Source organism: Falco punctatus (genome assembly GCF_963210335.1).
Source record: "Falco punctatus genome assembly, chromosome: 11".
In the NCBI taxonomy this organism is placed as follows: domain Eukaryota; kingdom Metazoa; phylum Chordata; class Aves; order Falconiformes; family Falconidae; genus Falco; species Falco punctatus.
Window position 1 is genome coordinate 21447490 of NC_137591.1, and position 15321 is coordinate 21462810.

At 37.2% G+C, this 15321-nt stretch overlaps 1 protein-coding gene across 1 annotated transcript in view; it reads right to left on the reverse strand.

The window, feature by feature from the left end:
- PLPPR5 (phospholipid phosphatase related 5) overlaps nt 1-15321 on the reverse strand; it is a 262285-nt gene that overhangs the window by 177086 nt on the left and 69878 nt on the right. The window lies entirely within an intron of this gene.

Below are 15321 nucleotides of genomic sequence, written 5' to 3' on the forward strand. Positions count from 1 at the left end.
TCCTAATGCCTTAAGTACAGCACTCCATTTTCTAAAGCTTCCATACAATTGTGCCTGTTGTGGCTATCTTACAGCCATCCTGTAAACACAAATATATCCTAGAAAAATCATGTACCTCTGTGTTTGATCTTCGAACCAAATTCCCTCTTCATTTAAACAGTCCCCACTAATGCTGGCTAAGCAAGAACTAAAACTATGTCCCTTTGTCTTCCATCTTGTTCTAAGAGGCTTTATTAGAACTGCCTTCCAACAGATATTGATTACCTAATTAAATAAATTAAAAAACTCATGTCACCACACCCAGTGCTGATTTAAACAGTTGCAATTCATTAAAAATAGATTTAGGAAATCAGCAACTGGTGTGTGACAAATTGAGTTGTTCCATTCTGATTTTAATACCATTCTTTATCATCAAAGATTAAAAAAATTCAGCCCTGGAATAAATGTTATTTCACTGTACCTTTTTTTTACAAGGAACAAACAGATCTAGAGAGTTAAAATGTAAAAAAAATAAACCACAATCATTACTTTGCCATACTTGGGATCGTAATTAAAAAAAGGCAGCCTTATATTCAGGTGCACCTAATAAGCAAGGGAAGCATTAAGACTTCATTGATTGTAAACACATCAATACTTCTGTTATGAAAGGAGTTTCACCAACACACTCTCATGCATACTTCATAGCCAGACTACATGTTAGTGCAAACGGAATTACAAATAAAAAAATAAATAAAACCTTACTTCCCCCCCCCCCCTTCTGTTTCTTTTTCATTTCTTCCCCCCACCCTCAGGAGCTTTAAAAGTCAGTTTTGGAAGAAAGAAAAAAGCACTGCATACTTAGTCCCCCCATAAAACCCGAACTGATGGAAGCTTGAAACTTAAAAAGCAAAAATACTCAAGGTTGCTTCAATACATCTAGTTGGATCTAATTGCTGTTTCACATACTATTATGAAACATTCCAGAGGAACACAGAAATACAGGTGAAATAAATAAACAGTGCTTAAAACATATCTTCCAGTAACCTGCTAGTGCCTTCAAGGAGATCATGTAGGAGACAGAGCCAGGCCCTTCACAGTGGCACATGGTGGGAGAGTGAGATGCACTGGGGGTAAGCTGAAATAAGAGAGGCTTAGGCTGGTTGTAAGGAGGAACTTTCCCACTGTGAAGCAGTCAGGCAGTGCAGCAGGTTGCCCAAGGAATCTGTGCCACTTACCTCCTTGGAGGTTTTCAAGACTCAACAAAGCTCTGAGAAACCTAGTCTGAGATGATGGTTAACCATGCTTTGAGATTAGACTAGATATCTCTCTAATCCTAAACTTTGCAATAAAATGCTATGATGACAAGGTCCTTCCTTTGCAGATGTAAAGATCACACTGAAGTTTTCTTTTCCACACATACTCCAGTCAGTCAAAAGAGGTGATTATTGTGCTGTATTTAGCACTGGTACAGCCTCATCTTGAGTACTGTTTGTAGTTTTGGGCCCCACAGCTTAAGAAGGATGTGAAGGTCCTTGAATGTGTCCAGAGCTGGGCAACAAAGCAGGTGAAAGGGCTGGGAGGAGTTTCCTATCAAGTGCAGCTAAGGACTTTGCATTTGTCTGGTTTGGAGAAAAGAAGGCTGAAGGATGACCCCATTGCTCTCTACATCTTCCTGAGGAGGAGGAGTGGAAAGGGAGGTGCTGATGATCTCTTCTCCCTGGGATCCAGCAATAGGATGTGTGGGAATGGTTCAAAGCTGTGCCAGAGCAGGTTTAGACTGGAAATTAGAAAATGTCTCTTTACTGAGACAGTGATCGAACATAGGAACAGGCTTCCCAGAGAGGTTGTTGATGCACCAAGTCTGACAGTGTCTAAAAGACATTTGGACAATGCCCTTAACAACATGTTTTTAGCTTTGGTCAGCCCTGAAGCAGTCAGGCAGTTGGACTAGATGATTTTTGTAGGCCCCTTCCAACTGAAATATTCTATTCTGTCCTAATTGAAAAGGCCAAAAATCCTCCTGATCCTAGCTGGATCACTGGACTAGTACAACTAAGACACACCAGCTTGTATAGCCAACTTCACCCAAAGGAATGGTTTCACTTAGCATCAGATCTGCTTACTTTTGCCTTCCCAGCCCAAATGACCAGATACCCATTTGGAGATAGCTCATACAAACAATCCTTAACACAAGTCCAGAGCGAGGCCTGAGTCATAATAAGAAAAATTAATCATTCTGCTTCATGCACTTCCATATGTAATTACTATTTCAGATCTGAGCTTAAGGCATTACAGAATTTATCTACACTTTTCTCTTCCATGCCTTCAGTGTCAGCCTTAATTAACAGAATCCAAGAGCATATTGACTGCATTTGATTTCAACTGCAAACATACTCTGTTTAGGGACTGATCAAGTCCATTCATGTCAGGGAGCTGCATAATTATCCCAGAACTGTAACACAAAATGTAAGCTTTAAGTACCAGCACAACAGGCAACTGACACATCCATGTAACTATATTACCTATAGTCGCTTCAGCCTACACTAAGTGCTTTCCTCTCAAATACACCTTCCTGCCAAAGAGCGCTGATTATTTGTTTGCCTAGAATTTTTCAGTGTGCATTGTATATCATCTTATTCATGTGTACAACCTACTGCACTGGTACTTTAAAACCCTAGAGAGACAAAAAGACAAAATAATGACTATAGAAGCAAGTATACTTTGCAAGTGCAGTAAACTGCAGAAGAATTATCGTTTCTTCTCATGCATGCTTGTATGGATTGGCTATGCAAACACAGGAGTAGGTGTTTATTCATAATGGTTCTGCACAAGCTGCTGCGAAGTAAGCTCTAGAGAAAGAGTAGTGAAGCTGAAGTGCTATAAGCAAGTCTCAGGTATTGTATATTTCATGTCTCTGTAGAGCTACCGCACAGTAATAGCTAGTAGAGAACTGCACAGAACAACCAAATCTCTCCTGAATATTTCATCAGAAATGTCCATCTCAGAGTTCTTAACAAATCTGGGACAAGTGCATTAAATTCATCTATAAAGTAACCTCTGTGAAACAAATTTTGGAAGACTTACTCTGCCTGATTGCCTAAATATAAAAACAATAGTACTGTGCAAAACTGAGTCTAGAAGTATTATTCATGTTAATGGGTAGTACGGTTCTGCTTGGTTAATAAACATTTGGCTACTCACCAGCTGAAAAGAAATCATGTATCCTACATTTTTTGTTACTTATTTCACTTTGGTGAAATAAAATAATGAGATTAATCTGGTACAATGGAAAACAAAAGCAAAGGAAGCCATTTAGACTAGTAAAATTTTCAGGAGTGAGTACAAGCTTTTGTGAGAGTTTGCACTAATCACTGTCAATCTGATCTTTTTTCATTGCTAGGCTTCAATTAGCACCTCAGGGAAAAGCAATTCATTGCAAGGTTTTCATCAGGGGAGACTTGCCCTTCTCACACAGCTGTAAAGCTAACCAGTGTACTAATTTCTCCCAAGCAATTCCTTTCAGCCTCTACATAGAGCAGACAAAGGCTACTAAACTAAAACACCAGTTTGCTAACCTATTATCAATTAAAAACGACCTCTTAGAAATTTATAAGATAAATAAGAAGCTGTATTATGTCAAAATGTTATCATGACAATGGAGTTGAAACCACCCAGCTTTACTATATATTAGTATAATGAAACACAAATACAGATGCAATACAACTGAAAGAATAGGGATAACATCAGAATAGAAAGTTCTGATAGGGTTAAAATATTGCTTCATTCTTATGAAAACATATTTTAGAGCTTCTCTTGGGATACATATTCTGGGTTCTGACAGCTTATATTCAGGATTTTTGTAGATCAAAAAAATAAGGAAGCAATTAGCAAATTACTACTGCAATTATATGCATGGGAATTTGAGGGCAAAATATAGTCAGAAACAGTATCTCTTTATTTCCATCTGCAAAAGCAAAAAAAGGGTTTTCTACAGTGCTCAACAAGCTTGTATAAAAGACCTGCAGCAAAAACAATATTGCTGATTAATGCTGTGCTAAAAAATTATTTTTCAGAAGACTGTCATTGATGTAAGCCAAGAAACGGCTTCAAAGCACAATGAGAAAAAGTAATAAATGAACACATCTTGAAAAGTGAAGTAGTCCATCCTGCTTGTTGTGAAGAAAAACACTGTTTCTTTTCAGTAGCTATGCAAAAGGATCAGCATGGATCTAAGTATGCTACTAAATGTCAAGAAGTAATATTGAAATTCCTAAGTGTGCCCTGTTCAGGCAGCCATAACGGTGCATCAGTGCTTTTTCTTATTACAGTGATTTCCATCAATGTTAAAATAAGACTTTGAGAGCTAACTAGTATACACCTTCATGCCACCATCATAGGTAAAAAACAGATTAAATTATCATCTACTGAATCTCTTACCACAGTTAGTCTGGCATTCAGTCTATAACAGCATGATGTCCTAGAAATGCATACAGATTTACTCTATTTAATACTACAGAAAGCAGTTAAGTACTCAGTCTTCCATTCACCACATCTGTTGGGAAAGGCTCACAACTTTTACTGATCTCTGCGTTCAGTCCTTTCCTATAGGAATGGAACACAACATGCACGAGCAGATCCCAGTATACTTAAGATATTTCATTCCATACCCACTCCATACCACTGTGGGAATCTGAACACATTTTGCACAAGAAGGGAGCATATGGGCTGGTTTTGTTTTGCTTTTTTTTTTTCTTCTCCCAAGAGCATCTCCTAGGGAGAACAGCTTTGTGCATGCTGCTGTTCAGAACTGTCTGTCCCAACAAGAAAAGATGACACCAAGGGAATAATTGTTTACTGCCATATAGAAAAGATTTCAAACAGAGCCTCTTTTAATGGAAGCAGTCTTAGTAAATATCAGCCAAGTTATCCAAACTGACAAAAGCATGACCACAAAATTACTGAACATAACACATTTCTCAGAGATCAAAAATTAATTGGCATATGCCAAGGGGGAAAAAAAGCGATGTGGCATACTGCATTTTTTTATGACAGATGGTTTCAAATAGATTAATGAGGTAAGTGCTGACTTTCTAGGTTGTGGTTAATATTTAACCTCCATCCAGCAGAGACCTCTAAGATTTTTACACCTGAGTGGTATAAAGGCCTACCTAATTGAACTGTTGGAAACACTGTGCTAATTTGAAGAGTATCTTCCAAATAAAAAAATCAATAGATATTGGAAAGTGTCGGGGGGGGGGGGGGAGGGCTGGAGAGCAGTAGAGAGTAGAGAGAGCCTGTCACAATGCTGGTGTGGAATTGGAAATTCAATACTTTTTCCTCTCTATGAAGCTATGATGAGGACAGATGCTCAGACTACATGAACTCATATTATACTATGTCAGTCAAATGAAAAAAAAAAAAGGATCAATAAGATACATAATTTTTTCCCCTTCATTTCTACACAGTTTTAGGATGGTAAAAACTTACCTTTCCATAAAAAAAGACCCAAAACAGAAGAAATTTCATCTGCAATAATAAATCTTGTCACTGCACTTAGGACACCATAAAAGTTACTTGCTTGATATAAACAGCATACATGGCATGCCTTCAATACCTCTGCAATATCTCCAAATTTTCACAGTTCATTTGACTAAGAAGTTACAAGAATGTGTATCACTTTACAGTATTCAGAACCTTTCAGATACTAAACAAAATCTGAAAAGTAGTTGTAAGCAAGACCTAAAGTCAAGGTTTGTGGCTAAAACAATTTGAATTGGATTTATATGTATAGAGTTGCTGATTAAACACTTCAGAGTGATTACTAATATTCAGCCATATACATTTCAAAGTAACTACTGGAAATGCACTGTACAACAGTATCTACAAGAATTCAAAGATGAATGAGATCAAAATCAAATGAGAATTATTAACATTCTTAGTGTAAATATTTACTATCCTAACAAAAATAATTATCAGGACATTCCATCTCATTATCTTCCTCCTGCATTTATTATTTTCCTGGCTTACAGATGAAGTAATTCTGAAGAGATTTATTGTCATATTGAACACTGCATTTCTCCAACAAAATGGAAAAAACAGTGCCTGGTCACATACTCATACTGTGGCTATTTCCACAGTACCCAGTTCACAGAGAGCCTACATAGGCCACGGGTAACCCCATGGCAATTTCTGATCTTTGAAGAGCATAGGAAGTATTCATTATTCTCTAATAACTGAAATTACTCTTTCTTTTAAAAAATAAAATAACAATGAGAATTAAAAATTCCTTTTGGTTTCAAAATTCTTAAAGAGAAAAATTTAAACCATTTTAACTTTCTTTGCTAACAGACCAATAAAAGATTCATGCTTTGTTAACCACAGAAAAAATGCAGTCACTAGACCTTGCCTACAGGAAGCCAGCTTTAAACAGCTGAAACACAAATGCTCTTGGAAGGATCTCTGCCTTGGTCATACAATGTTCTTGCTTAAAATTCATCTTTCTGCAGTGTATTTGAGAGCTAATGACCAACGTGACACATCCAGCTGCATCTCATTTTACACGGTTCCGACTGCAAATCAATGCAGGCCTCCCTACCCCCGTCACCAACCTGTTCTATTCCAGGGCAGAGAGGGGATCTATACCTTTGTCTGCAGCATGGGCTGGGCTACACTGTATGAATAAAATGGCCCTAAGGGTTTTTTCTTGGCAGAAAGGAGTAAGAAACTCCTTAATATCATATTAATACTGCCGAGTAATTTGTCACAAAATGAAAGATTGATGCTCTAATTCAAACTGCAGTCCATATATCTGTTCATCCCTCTTTACAAATTCTTTACAGGAAACATTCATTTCCACAAAAGGCTGTCACACAAATTGACACGTAATGTATTTTTGTAACTTTTGGAGAAGAAAAAATATACATATATGTAAATACAGAAATAAATTAAATCTATAAAAACATTCCATATGTTTAGATATTTTCTATTAAATCTATATTGATGTAAATAAAATGCAGAATATGCTCCTTGATGATTGCGAATATCCATAGCATTTGCCAAATTTGTCTGTGCGCTGTTTCAGCATATTCCAGGTAGACATTCAAGCGGTAAAATAATTAGCCAAACTCTAATACATGGTGATTATCCAAATTGGTACTTAGAATTCTGCTCTAATAAATGTGATGAAACCCTTAACAACTTCGAGCAGTAACGGGAGGAGGAAAGGAGGGAAGAGAGTTTGAAGCTGTTTTCATTATGAAAACTGACAGCTCTTGGTTCCAATTTCACCCCAAACTGCCATAGAGATTAATATTTTTCTTTCAAAGCTCCATTTTTATAAGAGATTACATTTTCCTCTATAAGCAGAAGAGCTCCATTCAAAGACATTCCCATTTGTTGTTGTCAGATTCTGCCTAACTGGGCTAAGAGCCTGCTGTAGCTCTGCGGATCTATGACCTGCACTTCACTCCCTCCAGGCACTATAAATAATTTCCATGGAAACAGCGCTGAAGAAGATATCTGCAAGCCAAGAAGATATCTATAGCCTTTTTGTGAGATTTATGTCTTTTATTTTTTCCTCTTTATTTTCTCAGTTAAATCAATGTTAAATACATCTATTTTATAAAATACATTACACAAACAACTAAAGTTATAAAAGAAATTAAAGAGAAAGGGGGGAAATACTGAAGGAAATTCCTACTCCACAGTATGTATGTATCTATCTATAGATTATCTTCACATTCTGCATTCCCACTTGCCCTGAGGAAAAAGTGCATTGCATCTACACTGCACTTTTTTCACCCAAGAAAGAATTCTCCCTTAGTCATCAGCACTGGAGCTAATCATCTGTATAAGGTATTTAATGAAGAGTGCTGTAATTCACACTCTGATGAGGCTAAGAAGAGAAGTAGATATATGTGAAATCAAAGCTGAAGGGCTCTGAAACAGTCTCATCAGACCACGAAGGGAAGAACTGATCACTTGCCTAGCAAAGTGCAAATCTGCAGCTCTTGAGGCCTGGATGTTAATTTATCACACAGTGAAAAGCAGTGGTCTCCTCAGCCACTTCTCTTTCAGCAATGGAAAGATAATGCTCAATGTGTGTAAAGATAATCTGGAAATCTACCAAATCCTGTTCCCTCATGATCCTCCAATTAATGAGAGTCCATGCATACCGGAGGTGTACAGTACTCCCTCTTTATATTGGAGGTGTACAGTACTCCCTCTTTCTCCTGTTAGCCACAGGAATACGATGGGTTTAGGTCCTCCCTGCAAACCTTACAGGTTTATTTTTCATCATCCACTGAAGCTGCAGATGACTAGTCTTAGGTTATAAGAGTCTCCTCACTCTAAGATCAGTCTACAGATACGGTGAGAAACAGAGATTGCCTTTTCCCTCCTTTGGCTGGGCTTGTACAACCTGCCTGTATCTCAGGGAAAAACAGAAGCTAGACAAAGCATCAGACCAAAACTCAAACACATGCACCTAAAGAGAACTAACTATGATCACTGCTTTGTTTTTAGTTTTCAGTATAACAACAGTTGTCACTAAACATAACAACAAATTCAATTATTCTTAGCTGTATTACAGGAATCTTTTTGAGCTCCTTTTCCTCTGTGCTTCTCCTGTAGGATCTAGTTTATCCTCACATAAGCTCTGAGTGCTGACCAAGAGGTTTTTCTCCATTAAAACACATCAGATAGCACATAATCTTTTATATATTTGTCTGTATTTTATGATCCAAAATATTGCTCTCACATCAGGAAGAATTCATACAGTTCATAGCAGTATAAACATCAGCATTAAAAATAACAGCTTAGGCTTCCTCAATCCACTGCTTTAAAGCAAAGACTTCTTTCAGAAAAGGTTGCGAACTAGTACATAAGCCATTAGCTGTACTTACCTTTTAAGGTTTCTGTCTGTACAATAAATGTTAGAAAACCACTTGAGAAGCCAAGACTTTCTTGGAAATTTTTGATCCAAAGAAGTTCAGAAAAATATCAAATAGAAGCTAATTTGTCATAAAAGATATATGTATTTACATCTGTTCCTATAGCTACTGAAATCCAGATTGCTGTTCAACTAGTTTGACAGGTTTAGGTACAATACTTAAAAATATAAGAGTATCAAGATTAGAAATTGATTTCTTGCTCTCAATCTAAGATATCCTGAAGGTGTTGGGGTTTTTTTTAAGTGGTTCTCAGATCCCAACTCTATCTGTCAGAATTCACACTGTAACTACTTCAGATACTAACAAAGTATTTAACATTATGTGTATTATTTAAATTCTCTGTGCCTTGTCTTACCACTCTAAAATGAGTCTCTCATAATAATTACCAATCTTCTTTCATGAGATTATTAAGAAGGTTAATTAATTAATGTTTCTAGCACTCCTGAGATTCTCAGATGAAAAAGCAACACATATGAATGGCTTTGAAGAAACCTTGAATTCACTGTCATAATCACAATTAAATCAAGGAGAAATTTTATATTGTTATTCTCAGACTCTCTTTTCTTCAGTTCTGTATTTTAGTTTCCTACAAGTTGCCATTCGCTGCAAAGTATCTTAACCAATTTGAAATTCCATATTACAACTTGCTTGAGAAAAAATGTAAATTGCATCCATCACACATTAATCAATTGTATCTAGGCAACATAGGTGAGGTTAGATCATATTTTTGCAATCACCCCTGTGCAAAGAGATAGACTCAGCACCTTTCACCTCTTTCATTCCTGGAAGTAGCCACATTAGACCAAAACAAGATGCATAGCAGCATAATTGTTCCTTAACTCCTGACACCAACCAGGTATCTCATCAGAATCTGTTCACTGGGAACAGCAACTCACAACAACGTATATTAAAACCACCCTGATCTTCCTGCCACTGTAACTATGTACTTTGACACTTGGTCCCTAGTTTCTACTGCCAATCATTTTGAATTAGCAACAGAGTAATAAATTATTTTACAAAATATGGTCTAGACATTAAAAAAAATATCAAGAATACGTGGGTGAAGAAGCCATAAAGGAAAAGGAGAAGGAGAAGGAGAAGGAGAAGGAGAAGGAGAAGGAGAAGGAGAAGGAAAAGGAAAAGGAGAAGGAAAAGGAAAAGGAAAAGGAAAAGGAAAAGGAAAAGGAAAAGGAAAAGGAAAAGGAAAAGGAAAAGGAAAAGGAAAAGGAAAAGGAAAAGGAAAAGGAAAAGGAAAAGGAAAAGGAAAAGGAAAAGGAAAAGGAAAAGGAAAAGGAAAAGGAAAAGGAAAAGGAAAAGGAAAAGGAAAAGGAAAAGGAAAAGGAAAAGGAAAATAAATTAAACACTACTGTACTGTGTCTATCAAATGTATGCTGATTTCCTTCCAGCAGTTTTCAGTGGAAAGACAGTCCTCTCATTTACTTAAAGTTATTAACTGAATGTTCCTGAGAGACACCCATTTAGTGTCTGTAATAATTATCTAATAAGAAATCTTATAAAGTACAGTCAGATAAATAAATTTCAGAATCACATTCAGAATTTAAGATCGTGACATTTGATTCATCAAAGATTGCAGACTTATTACAAATAGATTATATTGTTTTAACTTTCTGAATACCTGATTATTAGCTAATCAGCTTAAATATCTTAATATTCTGACATTAACTTAAAACTAAGACATTACATTTAAAAAAAAAGTTTCCAGGAAGATAAAATGCCAGTTTGGTCACTGAAATATACACCTTCATGAAATACACACAATTATAAATGTTCATGCTTTCGGTATTCTCTTGACTTTTATTTACCACTGAATCTGAGGCAGGTTCTGGCCTCCGTTATATCCAGGGTAACCCCATAGATTTATTTCACTAACCTGAATCTGATTTTAGCTTTATAATTAGAGTTTGGATTTACTTTTATTATTTAAGCATGCTTTAGCCATATCAATATATTTCACTATCACACAATAGAACTATATTTGCCCTGTATGTAAGTACTTATGAGTTCATATACTACCTGTTTTAACTTATCATCTGATGTGGAAATGCAGACCAATTTGATATGCCGGCAGCTTCCACTGCTTACTGAGCTTCCTGAACAGCACCACTGTGAACCCCATGCTGCCACTGCAAGAGCACCATGCAGTCCAGCCTTGGACAACCCAAGGGAGGAAAATGAGGCATAAGCCACTGGCAGAACAGAACTGTCTCTGCAGCTGCTTTAAAAAATGTTTTTAGCTGAAAACTTTCTGAATCTGTGTTTCAGCCAACTGCAAAACTCCAACACACAAAGCCACTTTCTGAATTGTTCTACTGAGGAAAAAAATTAGTAAAAGCATTGTTTCTGGCTTCCACTTTGTGTGGGTATTTATACCTCTGAAAGTTAGTGCATAATAATATGCCTGAGGAAATTTTTCCCTTTAGTACTTTTTCAGTTTGCCTTATACAGACCTTCATCTGTTCCTTGCTAACTCATCCCCTTTGAAATAAAGTACTCAGAGATTCCCCCAGAACCCCTTCATTTTTGCTCCTTTAGGTTGCTGCAGCAGCAGAAAATTCTGAAGCTTTTAACTTCAGTAGCCAGTGAGGAAAGCTTAAGACATGAAACAAAAGGAACTATAAGCAAAAATGAAGGGAAATTAAAAAAAATCTTAATAAATGTTTGGGTTTTGTGGGTGGTTTTGGTTTTTTGGGTTTGTGTTTTTTTTTTTTTGGGGGGGGGGCAGAGGCTAACTCATGATGTTGGAATTAATGAGGCCAGTAATAATTGTAAAATATTTCATTTTCACTCTATTTATAGGACCAGAAAATTTTCAATTCTAGTCCTACCAGACTAGAGTTGTTTGATACATGTTACTATTTTCTGCACTTAAATACACAAGATTTCTGAAGTTTTAGCACAGCAGCACAAAAATTGCTTAAAGCACTTGACAGATGTTAAAAATACAATCATACATATAATTGTATTATCTTCCTTAAAATATATAGAATTTTAATACATTATTATAGCCATACATGCCCATATGTTATACATATAGCTACATTGTATATTTATATTAAAATATCGTTATCTAGGGGGAAGTTACCATAATCTGATCCTGAACCTTTAAGAGTATCTTGGATTCCCCATCTAAACATATAGAAAGTAACTAAAGATGGTTTCACAGTCATGTAAGTGTCATAGTCATGGTGAAAACAGAAACACAAACTTTCACCTCCGGAGTGCTGCTATAGAAAGTTTAGGGCAACTTCACAGAGCCTTTCAATACCTGCAACAATGCCCTTGGGAAGATAATACTTTTGCTGAGATGCCTGGCAGGAGGATGAGACAACAGACATAAACTAAAACGGAAGGTTCTGACATGACATTAGGAAATTAGTTTTTGACAGTGACAGGACATGAAGCAGAGGAACAGGTTGCCCAAGCAGCCCAAGAAGTCTCCACACTTGGAGGTTTTCAAAACCCTGAGAAACCAACTTTGAACTCAGTACAGACCCTGCTTTGAGAAGTGGGTTGGACTGGATCCTGGGTCACATCCAACCTGCACGAGTCTGTGAATCTATGACATGTCTGTGTAAAAGCCAAAAGTATAATTTCTTACATATATAGATTCTGAAGCATACCAGACTCTAGACTTTTAATTTTTTTCCCTACAAATCTGATTTTTGAAATGAGAAAAAAATCAGAAGGATTTAAAACAAAAATACTTGAAGTCTCTGGCAGGTTCGGAAGAGAACTGGCAGATGAACACCATCATGTCATTGAGACAGAGCTGCTATTTGACTCGTGTTGTGGTCGTTTCCTGTAAATGCATTCTTCAGTACAACCCACCACCATCCAAAGTGGGTGGTTTAAGCTTTGACAGTGCAGAGGACCACGCTGAGGTTCACAGTCTCAGTTCAGAAGTGATGGGTAAGAAACAGTATATGCCTGGCCTCTGTGCATTTATCTAGACTTCTGAACATTCAGACCTTCCACATCTGTTTGTATTTACTCTACCTGTTTGACATAGGTGACCTACCTGAATAACTTATCTGTCAAGCCAAATGCAATACCAAAGCATAAAGTTTAAGTGAAAAGTGAAAGTTCCAGAGATACTCAGGTTAGTGGAATCTTTAATTAGAGGTGGTAAAGAGAACCTCTTTCTCTTAAGCAAAGGAGGTAAGCTTTGCTGGTAACTGCTGAAGCACATTCCTTAAGCCCAGGAGATCCTTCAGCAAAGCTAAGTGTACTCTCGATTTCAAGTTGCTTTTTCACTGCCAGAGTGTTCCTATACAAAGTTATGATGAATGAAAACCAGGTTACTCTCACCACAGTTTCTGGTGCCTGGTGATCTGTACCTCTGGTAGCATATGTGTAAAATCATGGCTATGAGCAACCCACAGATAACAGCTACAGGCTTCACACCTCAGCTGTAGGTTTGGAATGCCCTGGGAACTACTTGATACATTTCTCATCTCAGATGATTCATCTCCTTTTACAGATATTAAATTTTGTGGTGTAATTACTAAAAAGACTTTCACAATCTTCTTGCTCAGAGATGAGTACTCAAATCATCTGGGATTAGGCTATTATTAATTATCAACAGCATCCCTTATGAGCATATCCACTTTTATGAACAAATCTAGGCTTTGCTCCTCATAGCTATTTGACTTATGGTTGGGCTAAACAGGCTTCCATGGTCCCCTTCTATCACAGTGCAAGTGGGTCACTGCAATACCTTAGAAAGTAGACTGCCTTCTGCATTATTCCGAGACACAAGAAACACTTAAGACATCAGGGTTCTCCTGTAATTGGGCATGGCATAAGCCTCAGGCTCCTACCATGTTGTTTTTACAAAGGACAATATAGTGCTACAGTCCTGATTGTAGTATCTAGGATTATATTCAAACCGTGTTTCAGAAAAATAATATCTAAAATGCTGCAGAGGGGATTGAAAACATCACTGTTTTTTACAAGATGCGAAACATACAGATTTATTATATAGCTTTATATAGTTTAAAAATGCTTCTGTAACTAGATCATAGGACTTCTGTGAGGATATATAGTATCTCAGAAGCAGCAATACATATATATTCACTGAAGCGGAAGCTAAGCATTGTTTACGTAACTCCCCTCCAAAAAAACAGAAGACTTGCTTTCACTCAGATAGTCGTACAGCTGCAGAGATTGTGCTTTTGCAGAAATTGACGGGGTGGGGCGGGGTGTGTGATGATTAAAAGCAGGGCTGTCGGCTTGCCCCCCGCCCCCCCCCCCCCCCCCCCCCCCCTTTATTCTCCTTAATTTTTGTCTTGTCCTGCCCCCTGGTGGGAGCACAGGCCGCGGGTCTGTTGGTTTCACAAAGGCACATTTGTACAATGCAACCCCAAATTACACTGCATTTCTCATATTGCTGTTTGTGAAAAAGAATGTGTATCACTTACCTCAGGAAGAATTTAATTAAATACTAAGGGAAATGCACTATTATTATTGTTTAATAAAAACACACATGTTGATTTATCTAAAACTTAACAAAGCACCTGCAGAATTTTCACAACATTGCAATAAATACCCTTTCTATTCCAGACAGATATTTAATTATCACAATTAGATGAGAATGGATAGTAAAAAATTATATCTATATATATATAAACATACAGTGTTCATTATTCAATAGTGCTTTAGTCAGAGCTCAGGATATAGCACCATCTGTAGCATGAGAGAAATGTTGTTTATTTACAGATTACATAAATTCCTTTATTTTCTTTCTAGAAGGATCAACAAAGATGATAGCACAGGCCTGCTGTGCGTTACGGCTTGGTAGTTGAAAAGGTACTTCAGATCTAACAGGTAGGAAGAACAACAGCAGAATCAAAGGCCTTAAAAATGTTAACACTTGTCATCTGTTTAACTACTGCAGTTCTACTCTCCCTGAATTATTTCTTCTAACAGTTAGAAAGTAAGATACTACCAGCACAGGTAAATGCTAATTTTAACCTCTTCAGCATGTTCAGCCATTTTTAGATTATTTTTGACACATCTGTATTGCAACCTCAATTCCTTCATCCCATTTCAGCTCAAAACTCTTCTGTATACTTAGGAACTCCCTCAGGCAGTCAGGTCACCCACTGGCATTTCAGCTTTCTCTTGCCCTGAACTCTGGGTGCTGTAGAGACTAATGGCCGCAGGCAGCACACTCTGCTCTTGTCTACACTAGAGTTGTAGCTGAGGTGGGAATAATCACCCAGCCCCATTCAATTCACTGAAGGTTTGACCCTAAAAATATCAGCACTGCACCCTCTAAAAACACCAGAACCTTTAAGGCAAGAATATTTGCAAGGGCTCACTGTCACAGTAATGGCAAGACCAGGGTGTGACACTGGAGTACACTCAC